Here is a 12855-nt window from a genome sequence, read left to right as displayed (position 1 = left end):
AGAACAGCCGACTTGGTTCCAGGGAAGGGGAATAGGTCAGTCTTTGGTAACACTTCCTACACATTTTTCTTTTTATTCTTTTTAAGGCTCCAGTATTGCTGTTGTAATCATGGGAGATTGGGGAGGATTGGCTTGAAGAGCCCTTAAGGTTTTATTATATATTTATAATCCGGGAGCTGAAAGGCTAACTTAACTAAGCTCTTGTTTTCAGCCCACTGGCCCATTGGTTTCACATGAACCATGTGGCTCCCTCTGGTCCAATCAACTATCGATAGGAGATGGGGCCATGGAATATTACTGGAGCAGACCCCACTGTCATCACAGGGCAAAGTCAGTGAAGGTGACAGACAAGGGAGGAACCCAGAAAGACATTGGAATCCTTGTGACGGGTATTCACACAGGAAGTGTTTGTGATTTTTTTCTAAAATACTTACAGGATATGAGTTAAATTTGGAAGATGTACCCAAAAAGAATGGAGATGTAGGGTCTCTCAGCTTTTTCAAAGAGCCTGGAGAGCCTAACTTCTTCAGTAGTTTGCAGAGCAAAGCTTGTGGCTGGAGAAGAAACGTTTGGAGTGACGGGTGGTCCATAGAGGCTTGTCTGTTCCTTTCCTTACATTTGGGAACCACACCTACAACAGCAATTATATGGCTTGGTGGTTGATGTTTGTGTGTCTATCTGTTGACTAATGAACATCCAATTTTGGGTAAATGTAAATTGAAATTTATTTACGCCCCAGTTAAGCCAGCTTGGCAAAACCAAAAGCAGCCAGAACATTTTCTCCCCTGCTAGTATGCATACTGATAAAATAAATAATAAAGTAATAATAAATTTAAAATATAAAATATTAATAATAAATTAATAATAATAATACAAAAAAATAAGCTAGGTATGGTAGGTAATCCCAGCACTGGGAAGGCAGAGGCAGGTGAATCTCTGTGAGGTTGAGGTTTGCTGTAGCCTGGCCTACAAAGTGAGTTATACAGAGAAACCATATCCGAAGATAGATGAAAGATAGATAGATAGATAGATAGATAGATAGATGCTAGATAGATGATAGAGATTGGATAGAGATTAGATACAGAGATAGATATATGGGTAAATGTAGATATAAGTAGATATAGATGCTAGATAGATGCTAGATAGATGATAAATAGATGATAGATGATAGATAGATAGATAGATAGATAGATAGATAGATAGATAGATAGATAAAAACAATTTACTTCATCTTAGCACAATCTTGTGCATTCATCCAAAAGGGATCTGTACCAGAGTGGTAAGTCTTATGATGTAGTCACTACTGAAATATTAAAGATGTTTACCAATCCTCTATGTAAGTTTTTCCCCTTGTAAAATAAAACTGATTAGAATAGAGAGATACCTCAGAACATCCCCAATTCAGGTACCTCATTAGGTTGTGAGTTTCTGAGAAGGTAGGGAAAGGGGTTATTTACATATGCATACCTATTACCAATACAGATGACAAAAAATAGAATATTCTTTACTCTTTCTAAGAAGGCGGCAGATACGGCAGTCATGCAGACTGGCGTTGGAGAGGTTTGATCATAGGCATCTCAGAGTAGCGAGCAGACTGGCTGGGTAAACTCTGGGTGTAATTGGTTAGGGTTGGTTGGCATACTGAAGTAAAAGTCTTAAAGTAAGTCTTGGTAAGTGAGCTGAGGTGGGGACTTAGTGCATGATCCGACTGTGTCTCAGATAATCTTATTTGCAGGGGTTTCCTGGAGCAAGCATTGAGGCGATTTATTGGCTTTGCGTCTTATCTTCTATGGGTGAAATTTCCTGGAACAAATGGCCAAGTCTTATTGACATAGGCTGTGTCCATTCTCAGATCCTGTGGTTCTAGCACATCAATGCATGTGACCAGGGTTCATTCTCACAAACCATACGAACAGAAGGAAGTAGCCAGCAGCAGAGAAATGCACCATTTCTAGCCTGATTTGGGCTCTGTACTCCAATATTCTGCTACCTGTCATCTCTTCTTGGATGTGGTGTGTATTTTTTCAAATTCCAAATAAAACACATAACAAACCCCAGAGAGAAAACCCTCTTATATCCTCCATTTCGGTAAGTAAAACTATCTGCTAAGTTAAGTCCCCCTCTGGTCTTGCACCCCTGCATGCTATGCTGGGTCCGGTTGGCAGGACCAGATTCAAGAACTTAGTAGGTCACTATCCCAGCCCTAGCTCAAGCCATCATTAGCTCTTACACATTGTGATATTCCGCACTGGTCTTTTTGCTTTTGCTAGAAGCTGCGCATTTATTCTCATATCAGGGCTCTTGTATGTGCCGTCCTTGTCTAGATTATCCGTCTAGATCTCCCTATGGGTCCTTCTCATGTTAAAATCTGTTCCCTCCTCCATCTGTCTAGCCATTTTTTTACGTATTTTATTAGAGTTAGAAAGTTCTGGAGCTTACATCATTTTAGACTTCATCCCCTCATTCGCGCTCTCTCTTGGCCCAGCAAATACAAACTCCATCAAAACAGAGACCTCACCTGCTGGGCATCCGGCCCTGCGTTCCTACCACCCAGAAAGGAACTTGGCACACAGCATGGTCAAGAAGTAATTTGTGGGCCTTTCCGCTCTGCTTTCAGGACTTTCCGAACGTGGAGCTATGGGAGGTCTGGAGAAGAAGAAGTAAGAGCGAGGCTCTGCCACAATCACATCACTCGAAAAAAAGCCCGGAAGAGGCTACAGCTGAGCCTGCCTGATTTCAGGCGGCTGTGCATCCTGAAAGGCATTTATCCTCATGAACCCAAGCATAAGAAGAAAGTTAACAAGGGTTCCACAGCAGCCCGAACATTTTGCCTTATCAAAGATATTAAATTCCTCCTCCACGAACCCATCGTCAAGTTCCGAGAATACGAAGTGTTTGTCCGGAAGCTCCGCAAAGCCTATGGGAAGAGCGAGTGAAAAGCTGTAGAGCGCCTGAAGGACAATAAACCCAGCTACAAACTGGACCACATTGTAAAGGAGCGGTGCCCCGCATTTACTGATGCGTTGCGGGACCTCGATGATGCCCTGTCAATGTGCTTCCTCTTCTCCAGCTTCCCTCGGACGGGCAAGTGCCATATGCAGACCACTCGGCTATGCCACCTGCTCACTGTGGAGTTCCTGCACTACGTCATTGCTGCCCGTGCCCTGCACAAGGTCTTCCTGTCCATTAAAGGTATTTACTATCAGGCTGGGGTGCTGGGACAGCCCATCGTATGGATTGCACCCTATGCTTTCTCTCATGATCATCCACTACCTACCCAAGATCGAAAGTCAAGCCCAAGCAGGGACAAAGGTCACTGAGGACACATATGCGTTGAACTCTGAGAGCTCTACAGAGAAACTGGCTGCCGTCAGTGCCAGCCTGGGCCGAGTGGTGGTGCCTGCTAAAGAAGGCTGATGAGTTTCCCAATGACAGGGAGGCGACAGGACAGGAGGAAGATCGAAGGAAAGGGCTGGAGGTACAGGAAAAGCACAAGAAACTCTTTGAAGGCCTGAAGCTCTTCCTGAACCGAGAGGTGCCCCGTGAAGCATTGGCCTTCATCATCAGGAGTTTTGGTGGGGATTGTTGATGGGGGCAGCAAACCCCCATCATTGACAGATACTCGTACAGCCCCAGTGGGTGTTTGACTATGTGAATGCCCAGTTCCTCCTCCCTGTGGCAGAGTACTTCCCTGAGGTGCAGCTGCCCCCATGCCTTTCACCCTTCGTATCTGAGAAGGAAGATTACATTCCCCCTGAGAAGCTGAAGCTCCTGGGTCTGCAGCGGGGAGAAGACCCAGGAAACTTGGAAGAGGAAGTGGATGATGAAGACGATGACAATGAAGGTGATGGTGGTGGTGCAGTGGAAAACGAGAAGGAAGATGTAGAAGCTGAATCAGAGAAGGAGAAGGAAGCGCATCTGTCAGCATTGGAGCAGCAAAGGCTGGACGGAAAGAAGTCCCAGGTTATGGCCGGCACTGTGAACCTGGAAGACAAGCAGCGGCTGGCCTAGGAGGAAGAAAGTGAGGCCAAGCGCCTGGCCATCATGATGATGAAGAGGCGAGAGAAGTACTCTTACCAAAAGATCATGTTTGGCAAGCGGTGCAAAATCCGAGAGGCCAACAAGCTCGCAGAGAAGAGGAAAGCCCATGTGATGACGCTGTGAGGTCTGAGAAAAGGGCCAAGAGGACGAGGCCTGTGTGAGCTCCAGTCGTCCTTCACTGAGATTTGGACTTGGCGGAAGCAGCTAGTGAAACACAGACACATAAGCCAGGACTCTCATACTTTTGGTGATGTGTGGCCAGCCCCAGCCTCCTGTGTGGTTCATGCCAGTGTCTGGGCAAGAAGACTGTACCCAACCCAGTCTTAATCCAGGAGTCCGTCTGATAGCCTCATTTTCCTTGGCTTTCCGAAGCCTCCTACATAGCTGTGCCCATCCTGTGCTCAAGATGCTGTCCAGGAGTAAGGGTGGGGAGCTTTTGTTATTAAATAGTTGGATCTTTACAGCAAAAAAAAAAAAAAAAAAAAAAAAAAAAGAAGTAATTTGTAAAATGACTCATGGAAAATTTTCAATCAAAAATAATTGATTTAGAGGGATAGTATTATGGATTAATATATAAATTATTAATATGTAATCACCATTTAGTGGAAATATAAAGATGATAAATATATAATCTCTCTATCCTCATTAATGACTTAGTATGATGAATCCATCATTTGAAATATATTTAGTGCCAATTTTCACCCAGCAAAAAACAAGGATAAGTAATGAGATTTGTCTCCCAAGGGTACCAGGTTTGCAAGGGGGATTTTGTTGGACTCCCTGACGAAGCAGGAAGATAAGTGCTTCCGGGGAGAGCTAGGTGCATGACTAAACAGCTGAGGACCAAAGCAAAAATCTCTAGGAAAGCTTGTTCCAAAAATTTAAAAACGTTCTCAAATCCATCTTTATTTTTAATAGATACTAAATACTGAGGCAATTTTCTGGAGGTTCAAGTATGTTTAAAATTCCATTTCTGTTCAGTGTGGTGACATATGCCTGTAATTCCCACTACTAGGGAGACAGAGGTAGAATTGTTGTAAATTCAAGGTCAGCCTGATTTACATAGAGTCCCAGGCCAGTCAGAGCTACCTAATGAGATCCTGTCTCAAAAAATAAAATAACAGTAGCCAGAGAGACAGCTCAGCAGTTGAAAGTGTGCACTGTTCTCAGAGTTCCCAACACCTACACTAGGACTCCTTAACTTCAGCTCAGGGAACTCTTGTGTCTCTGGTATTAAGCACCACTAGATCACTCTCCTCCCCTACCATCTCTCCCTCCCTCCCTCTCCTCTCCCCTTCTCTCTCCCTCCCTCCCCTTCTCCTCTCTTTCTGTTTCTGTTCTGTTCTCTCTCTCTCTCTCTCTCTCTCTCTCTCTCTCTCTCTCTCTCACACACACACACACACACACACACACACACACACACACACAAAAAAACTGAAACTGAACAACAAAAAAAGTAATACTATTTCTCAACTGGATATGTAGCTTATGATAATATCCCAACACTGGAGGGGCTCAGGCAAGAGGAACTTAAGCCAAAGGTCAACCTAGCCCACATAGCAAGATTATGATCTCGTTGTTGTTTGTTTGTTTGTTTGAATACTGACTCCAGAAAACAATACTGGGTTTTAGTGTTTAGTCAAATACATTTAGTTGCAAGGAAATCCTTCTAATTCAACTTAAAGAGAGTATTATTTCATGCAGCTGGCAGGGATGAGCTTCCTTAGTTAGCACTCTTGGAAGTAACCCTCGGCCATGGTTGGTCTAGCATTGTGGACTCATCATGGTACAAGAAGTCAGGTGCTAGTGAAATGTGCATACAGAGCTGGTAAGAGCTGCTGGAGAAGGGGTTGGGATTTAGCTCAGTGGTAGAGCACTTGCTAGCAAACCGCAAGGCCCTGGGTTCGGGTCCCCAGCTCCAAAAAAAAAAAAAAAAAAAAAAAAAAAAAAAAAAAAAAAAAAAAAAGAGCTGCTGGAGAATGCAGGGAGCTCGAGTGGCTCCAGTAGATTGGGAGCTTAAGGTTAGTCCACAGAGCTGGGCAGGAAGCTTCTCAGCAAATGAATTACTGTCTCCCAAGCACTGAAATGGCAGCGAGAATATAAAGATTAAAAAAGAGAAAAATCGTATTCCTTGCTATCAGGTTAATGATGTTTAGGGACCAGAGCGTGGAGGACCTGAATGGAGTAGAATCTTTTAGAAGGTTTTATCCTACTGCTTAGGGTTCGAACTTTATTCTGACACCAAAGGCAATTGTTGAGAAATTCAAGTGGCCCAATAAAGTAGCAGAACGACGACAACGATGACAGCAACATATTTAGATATACACATCCATGTACACACAAAAGTATGGATAGACCGTTAATGTAAAGTGGTTGTGGGTTGGATGCTGGCACAGTGAGCTTGAAGGAAAGAAACTGGGAAAACATCCAGATGCTGCTGCTGGCATTCAGAATGAAGAGGGCTGCAACAGAGAAGGAGCACTGTCCAGTACTGAAGTAGAGAAGACGTAGGCCAGCAAAGGTTTGATAATAGGAGTACCTAGCAGGGCAAAGGAGGGATGGAGATTGGAAATCGGCTCTCAGAAAGACAATGAAAGCTCTGAAATAAGATAGGGTCTCTGTATCCTGGCTGTCCTGGAACTCTGTGCAGACCAGGCTGGCCTCAAACTCACAGAGATGTGCCTGCTTCTGCCTCCCAAGGGTGGGATTAAAGGCCTGTGCCACTATGTCTGGCTATGAAATTTTCAAAACAAACAAACAAAACTTTAAAAAGTTATCTCTATACAAAATGTCATCTTCTGGACAATATGCAGACATTGCAAACATAAATTTTCAACAATTATGGATGCCCGAACTGGGTCTGCCCCAGAATGAGCCTCATCAATAACCAGGAAACATTGAAAGACGGTCTGGGGAGCCTTATGCCTCACCACTGAACTATTTCATACTGGTAAGATTCGGGACAAGGGGAAGTTGTTCCCTTCAGCTGTGTACCCGCTGGTGACCCCACCAGGCTCCAATGGCCCGTCCCAAACCAATGCTCACATACTGTAATAAAATAAAACCGAAAGTCACAAATCTGGTAAAGGCCCTGGCTAAGGTCTAATTGATTGCAGGAGTGTTTTTCCAAAAGATTAGACTAATACACACCTAGGAATATGACCAGGAAGGCATGTTCTATATTCAGTTTGTCTCTGTCCACGAAGAGTGACCTAGGTGCTGCAAGGCTCAACCAGTGAAGTCCTGTTGAACTACTCCAGTGCTCTCCATGGGAAAGGCTGTTGGCAGCCATCCTCTGTACCATGAATAGCCAGCCAGGAGCTTGCCTCAAAGCTGTGTGTGGAGATAAGCACACCATTTTTTTTCCATGTCACTGGTATTTAGGGGTACTGAAGGAATTGAGGAGAAACTCAAGGATTCTGTGGTGGTTTGAATAGGAATGTCCCACCATAGTCTCTGTGGTGGTTTGAATACTTGGCCCAGGGAGTGGCACTATTAGGAGCTGTGGCCTTCTTGGAGAAAGTATATCCCTGTGGGGGTGGTCTTTGAGACCCTCCTCCTAGATGCCTGGGAGTCAGTCTTCTCCTGTTTGCCTTCAGAAGAAGATGTAGAACTCTCTGTTCCTCTAGCACCATGTCTGTCTGGATGCTACCATGCTTCCTGAGTTGGTGATAATGGACTGGACCTTTGAACCTGTAAGTTAGTCCCAATTAAATGTCCTTTATAATAGAGTTGCCTTGGTCATGGTGTCTCTTTACAGCAATGGAAACCCAAAACTTAGACACAGGCCAACCACTCTTGTTCACTGGGTCAGTAGACGCTGCCAATTAGCTAAGGTGACACTCTCTTGTAATATAATGTACTGGGAAGGAATGGTGGAGGTGACAAGGTCTCACGCAACTCAAAAAAGGTAGAGTTTATGTTTTCTTACAATTCGAGGTGCAGTCCATCATAGTTAAGAAGCCAAGGCAGCTGGAGTTGGAAGAAGCCGATGAAAATGCGTTCACAGTCAAGAGATGAGAGCCATGAATGGTGATGCTCAGCTCAGGTTCCCCTTTATATGCAATTCAGGACCCAAGCCTAGGGAATGGCGTCACCCACTTTTAAAGTGTGTCTTCTCACCTTGGTCAAACTAATAAAGATAATCTGTCGTAGTAGGCATGCTAGGCTTATCTCCCGGGTAACTCTATGTTTCACCAAACTGACAAATTAAACTGAGATTAATCATCAGAGTCTTGCTAGTCTAAAATCAACATGGTAGCCACTCTGAGCCTTCTTCTGGATATTTTCCTGGCTTGCCCCCAACAAGCTGTCACATGATATGGACCTATTCCTCATGTCTTCCCTGATTCTCACACTTCTGCATGAGGGTTCTTATAGTTGCATCCTCACGGTTATAAAATCCCAAACAATTCTCCCACTAACTTAATTATAACTGCAAACCCCATTTGTCCCCTTAAGGTAAGACTACAAGTCACAGGAATATTAATCTTGCTTCTTCAGAGAAACAGAACCAATTGGACAAGGGTCTATATAAGCCATGCATGGGGTTGCATGATGATTATTCTCTTTCTGAAGAGATGGAGACAGGCAGATTCTTGGGGCTTGCTGGACAGCCAGCCTAGCCAGTGAGATTGAGGCTAGTAAGAGATCCTGTCTTAAAAACATGTGGTCAGTGCCTGATTAAAAATATCTGATATGGTTCTCTGGCATCCACATGCATATACACAGATATACACACACCTAATCACATATACATATGTTCATGTATAGATGTACATGCTTATGCATCTATGTTCACATATGCTCTAATAGAAGACAAGCCTCTGTGATTTAGATATTCTTATATATGTGTATATATACACACTTAAATGTATATGTTTATATACACATGCATATATATGTAGAGGAAGAATAAGGTACTATCTAATGTTGTTATGGTATCTAGATGTCCAAAAGCTGCCATATAGCTAGTGTGCTGATTAGCTTTTGTCAACAACAGAAACCAGAATCATCCTAAAAGAGGGAACCTCAAATAAGAAATCACCTCCATCAGGTTGGCCCATGGGCATGTCTGTGACGCATTTTCTTGATTAATGGTTGATGCTGGGGCACAGCCCAGTGTGCCCATTGCCACTGTGGAGCAGGTGATCCTGGCTAGTGAAGGGATGCAGGTGAGGCACAGGGTACAAGACTGCTCGTACTGTCTGAGGACCTCTGCTTCAGTTCCTGTCCCCCAGTCACAGGCTGTAAGGCACACAAGACTTCCTTTCCAAAGTTGGTTTTATCAGAGCAGTACAGAAACCAACCAAGACACTTACACACATTAAATTATAGCTCCCCCGAGATGTTCATTTCACTTCCAATACGGACACTGCTAATTTTCATGGATTTCACTGTTTGAATTATGACATCAATGAAGAACCATAGAGTTTACTTAAAATGACTACTCTGCTTAGCACCTTTCTGGGCTTTTAAAAACCATTCTTATTATTGCTAAGGTGCAGTAGTGCTCCGAGCTTGCGCGTTCCTCCATTGTGTATCGATTTATAACGCATCTGAGGAGAATGATCATCACTGCTGCGAAGTGCTGTGCTCTGCTCACTCAACATGCAAACACTTCAAATTACAGTACATTAAGATGTCAACGACCAAAGAGAGCATTCTAAAAATAGAGTGACTTTTTTAAGCGTTTTGTAAAATGACTAACTCCCCCCTTCCCAGTGAGCATGTACTCTGCATCTCCTCAAGCATTGCCTAGAAGACTGTGGGACACAAAGCTGGTCTTAGAGAAGAGCAGTGTTTCATCGTGTCAAGCTGGCTTTTCAAACAAGCAGAGCCTTGCTGCACACAAAAATAAACCAACGCACACTTCCTTCACCTTGAGGCATCTCATTCCCATTAACGTCAAGCGAATGTTGCTCTAGTGTCTGTTAGACATCCCTCATGGTGATTCACCTTCTCACTGCTGAAGGAAGTGTTTGGAGAACTGCTTCCACATAGTTTAAAAAAAAAATTGGACTTCCTATTTCATTGTTTCAACCATAGCCTTAAAACTAAATTTACTACTACTTTTTCCAATCAGAGCCTTGCACCTCTGTGCTTTCTATGTGTGTAGCATAAAGTTCTGTTATTTTTAGAGACTTCTGGAGGCTAGTAGATTTGATAAAAAATATTCCCTTTTCTGGATGACCTATGAGAATATTGGTCAAGGCAAGTCAAGATTATTGAAAGGCCTAATTGTGGTATGTATATGTATAAGGGGGAGGGAGGAGAGAGGGGGAGAGGGAGGGAGAGAGAGGGAGAGAGAGGGCGAGAGAAGGAGAGAAAGAGAGAGAGGAAGGAGAGACCTCGGTAAGACCTGAAGATCCCAGAATCTTCAACTGGAGTACAGCCTAGATTACTGTTGTATGTAGCTTTCGCTACCCTGCATAAGCTCAGAGAATGGGCTGCACTACCAACCCCCACCCAGGTTCCCTTGACTCCTCAGATAAAGGATACACACAAGCTGCTCGTTTTCAATTTGCTTTCTTGGGCACAATTGCTGGGCGCTGCTATGTCCCGCCTGGAAAAGTGTCCCTTATCAATGTTCTTATCTCTGCACCTCTCACCTGCCCTGAACTTTAGTGACTCAGATACATCTAGCCCCTGCTAAACATTTCCAACCTTCCGCCTGCAGGCCTCCGCTCCTCCCAAGATCTCACATAGCTGCTTGGTTTATCTCCAAAGCCTGGTGAACTCTCCTATCCTCCCGTGTGTCTGTTTCTTTTCCTCCGGGGACCCAGAAGCCCTACTTATTCCTTCCTCCCAGCAATTGTCCCATGGCTTCTTTACTAACAGATTAAGAGCCAATAGGGAATAGGACCTTAGCATCCAAACCGCCCGTATAGAATTATTTTCTGGAGTCAAAGATCACTCTGAGTCAAACAAGACTTCCACAGTCGGTTCTGGACTCAGAACAACAGGAATTTTTTTCAGGGAATTTTCACCTACAGTGGGAGATCTTCACAGGTCTGGTCTGTTTTCATTTCAAGTCCCGTACAACCAACCACTTTTCATCAAATGCTAGATTAGATGCAGCCGTGTGACCTTTCTGATTACTTTATTTAGGGATGAACTTTGTCATTTTTTTCTTTTAATAACTCTTTATTAAGTTCTTCTGATGGGGTGGATGTATGAAGAACCAAGGCAAAACTGCTTCTGTGTTCATGGAGTTTTGACCTAGAAGGAAGAGGATAGAGGGGGTTGGGGATCACAGATGAGAGCAAGTGTGAGCTGATTACTGCAATGCTGGGTGAGCACATTTCAACCTCACAGAAAACCTGCAGGGGAGTTTTTTATTATTATTATCCAAACTTTACAGATAAGAATCTGGAATTCAAAGGAAAATAAAACTTACTTCAGGACTGTAGAGATCTTAAGTGGCAGAAGTAAGGATTCAACCCCAATTTGCCCAAATCTAAACTTTATTACATAATCAGAGACATCTCTATCAGATGCATATGACTACAGAATATTCATGTATATGTATATATTTTTATAATTATCTATAAAATGGAGAAAATGGACAATATGTATGTTGGTTAATATTATCAACTTGGCAGGATCTAGATCGTCCAGGAGACTTCTAGGCCTCTCTATAAGGGAGTTTTTAGATGTAGTCAATTGAAGTGGAAATACTCACCCTAACTCCATACTGGAATAATGCATGGGTTGGGGTCTTAGACTGATGAAAAGAAGTTGAGCTGAGCACCACCAACGTTCACTGTTCTCAGCTTCCAAACTGTGGGGATAATGTGATCATCTGCCCCGTGCTTTTGCTATGGACTGAGCCTTTGAACTGTGAGCCAAACGAAATCCTGTCGTCAAGGCAACAAGAAGAGTAACTAATGACACAAGAAGTGGAAAAGTTAATCAGAGAGAAAGAAACTGATAAAATACTAGAAAGTTGTTTAAAGGACAAAAAAAGAATTTACTATAAGCTTTGAAAAGTAGCTTTGCCAAGGATCACTTAGAGGGCAGAGGAAAGATCATCAAATTTGAAGATATCACCAAATGAAACACAAAGAAGAAAGAGATTAAAATTAAAAAAGACCTTGCCAGCAGCAGTGACCTTGGGACCATATAAATACTCTAAAACATGAAACATGGCCCAAAAGGGTGCCCAGGAAGGACAATGGGTGCTTGGGCAACCGTAGGCAAGATAAAAATTAATGAAGCACATGCTGTGCCTGTTACAGCCACACTGCAGCATGGGGAGTTGGGTGGGGTTTGGGGTGGATGATGTAACCACAGTTGAATGCTCTAAGAGAATTATTTACAAAACAATACAAAAAGAAAGAAGTTTTCAGATAGGTAAGTGGTAAGACAATTTGCTGGCAGTTGCACTGCATTAGAAGAGATGGTCCAAGGTATTCTTCATTGTAAAAAGAAGTGAACTTTTTCACAGGTGGACAAACGTATTTAGGAATTTAAAGGGCCAAGAGAACCAACACACCTTTTTAATACTCAGTTCATACCTACATATATATCACATGCATTTATGTATTTCATACATGAATGTGTGTGTGTGTGTGTGTGTGTGTGTGTGTGTGATGTGTATAAGGAAAGAGTATATTCTGATCAGTAAAACTATTGATAACTATTATATAAAATAAGGTCTAACTCTTGAGGGTAAGAAAAATCCACAGGGTACTTCACATAATGATCCAGGAGTATATGGGATCATTGTGAATTCAGCTGGGAGATTAGCAGGGCCTGTCCGTTCTGGAATCCTGATTTCCAGATGGGAGGGGCTCCACCCCCACCTCATTC

At 43.1% G+C, this 12855-nt stretch overlaps 1 pseudogene; it reads left to right on the top strand.

Annotated features, from left to right (window-relative positions):
* Positions 1-2637: 2637 nt before the first annotated feature.
* Positions 2638-4202, top strand: LOC116890010 (annotated as a pseudogene).
* The last annotated feature ends 8653 nt before the right edge of the window (positions 4203-12855 follow it).

Source organism: Rattus rattus, chromosome 1 (genome assembly GCF_011064425.1).
Source record: "Rattus rattus isolate New Zealand chromosome 1, Rrattus_CSIRO_v1, whole genome shotgun sequence".
Taxonomy (NCBI): Eukaryota; Metazoa; Chordata; class Mammalia; order Rodentia; family Muridae; genus Rattus; species Rattus rattus.
The sequence above is the reverse complement of the archived record's forward strand: the minus strand, read 5'-3'. Positions and strand labels throughout refer to the sequence as shown.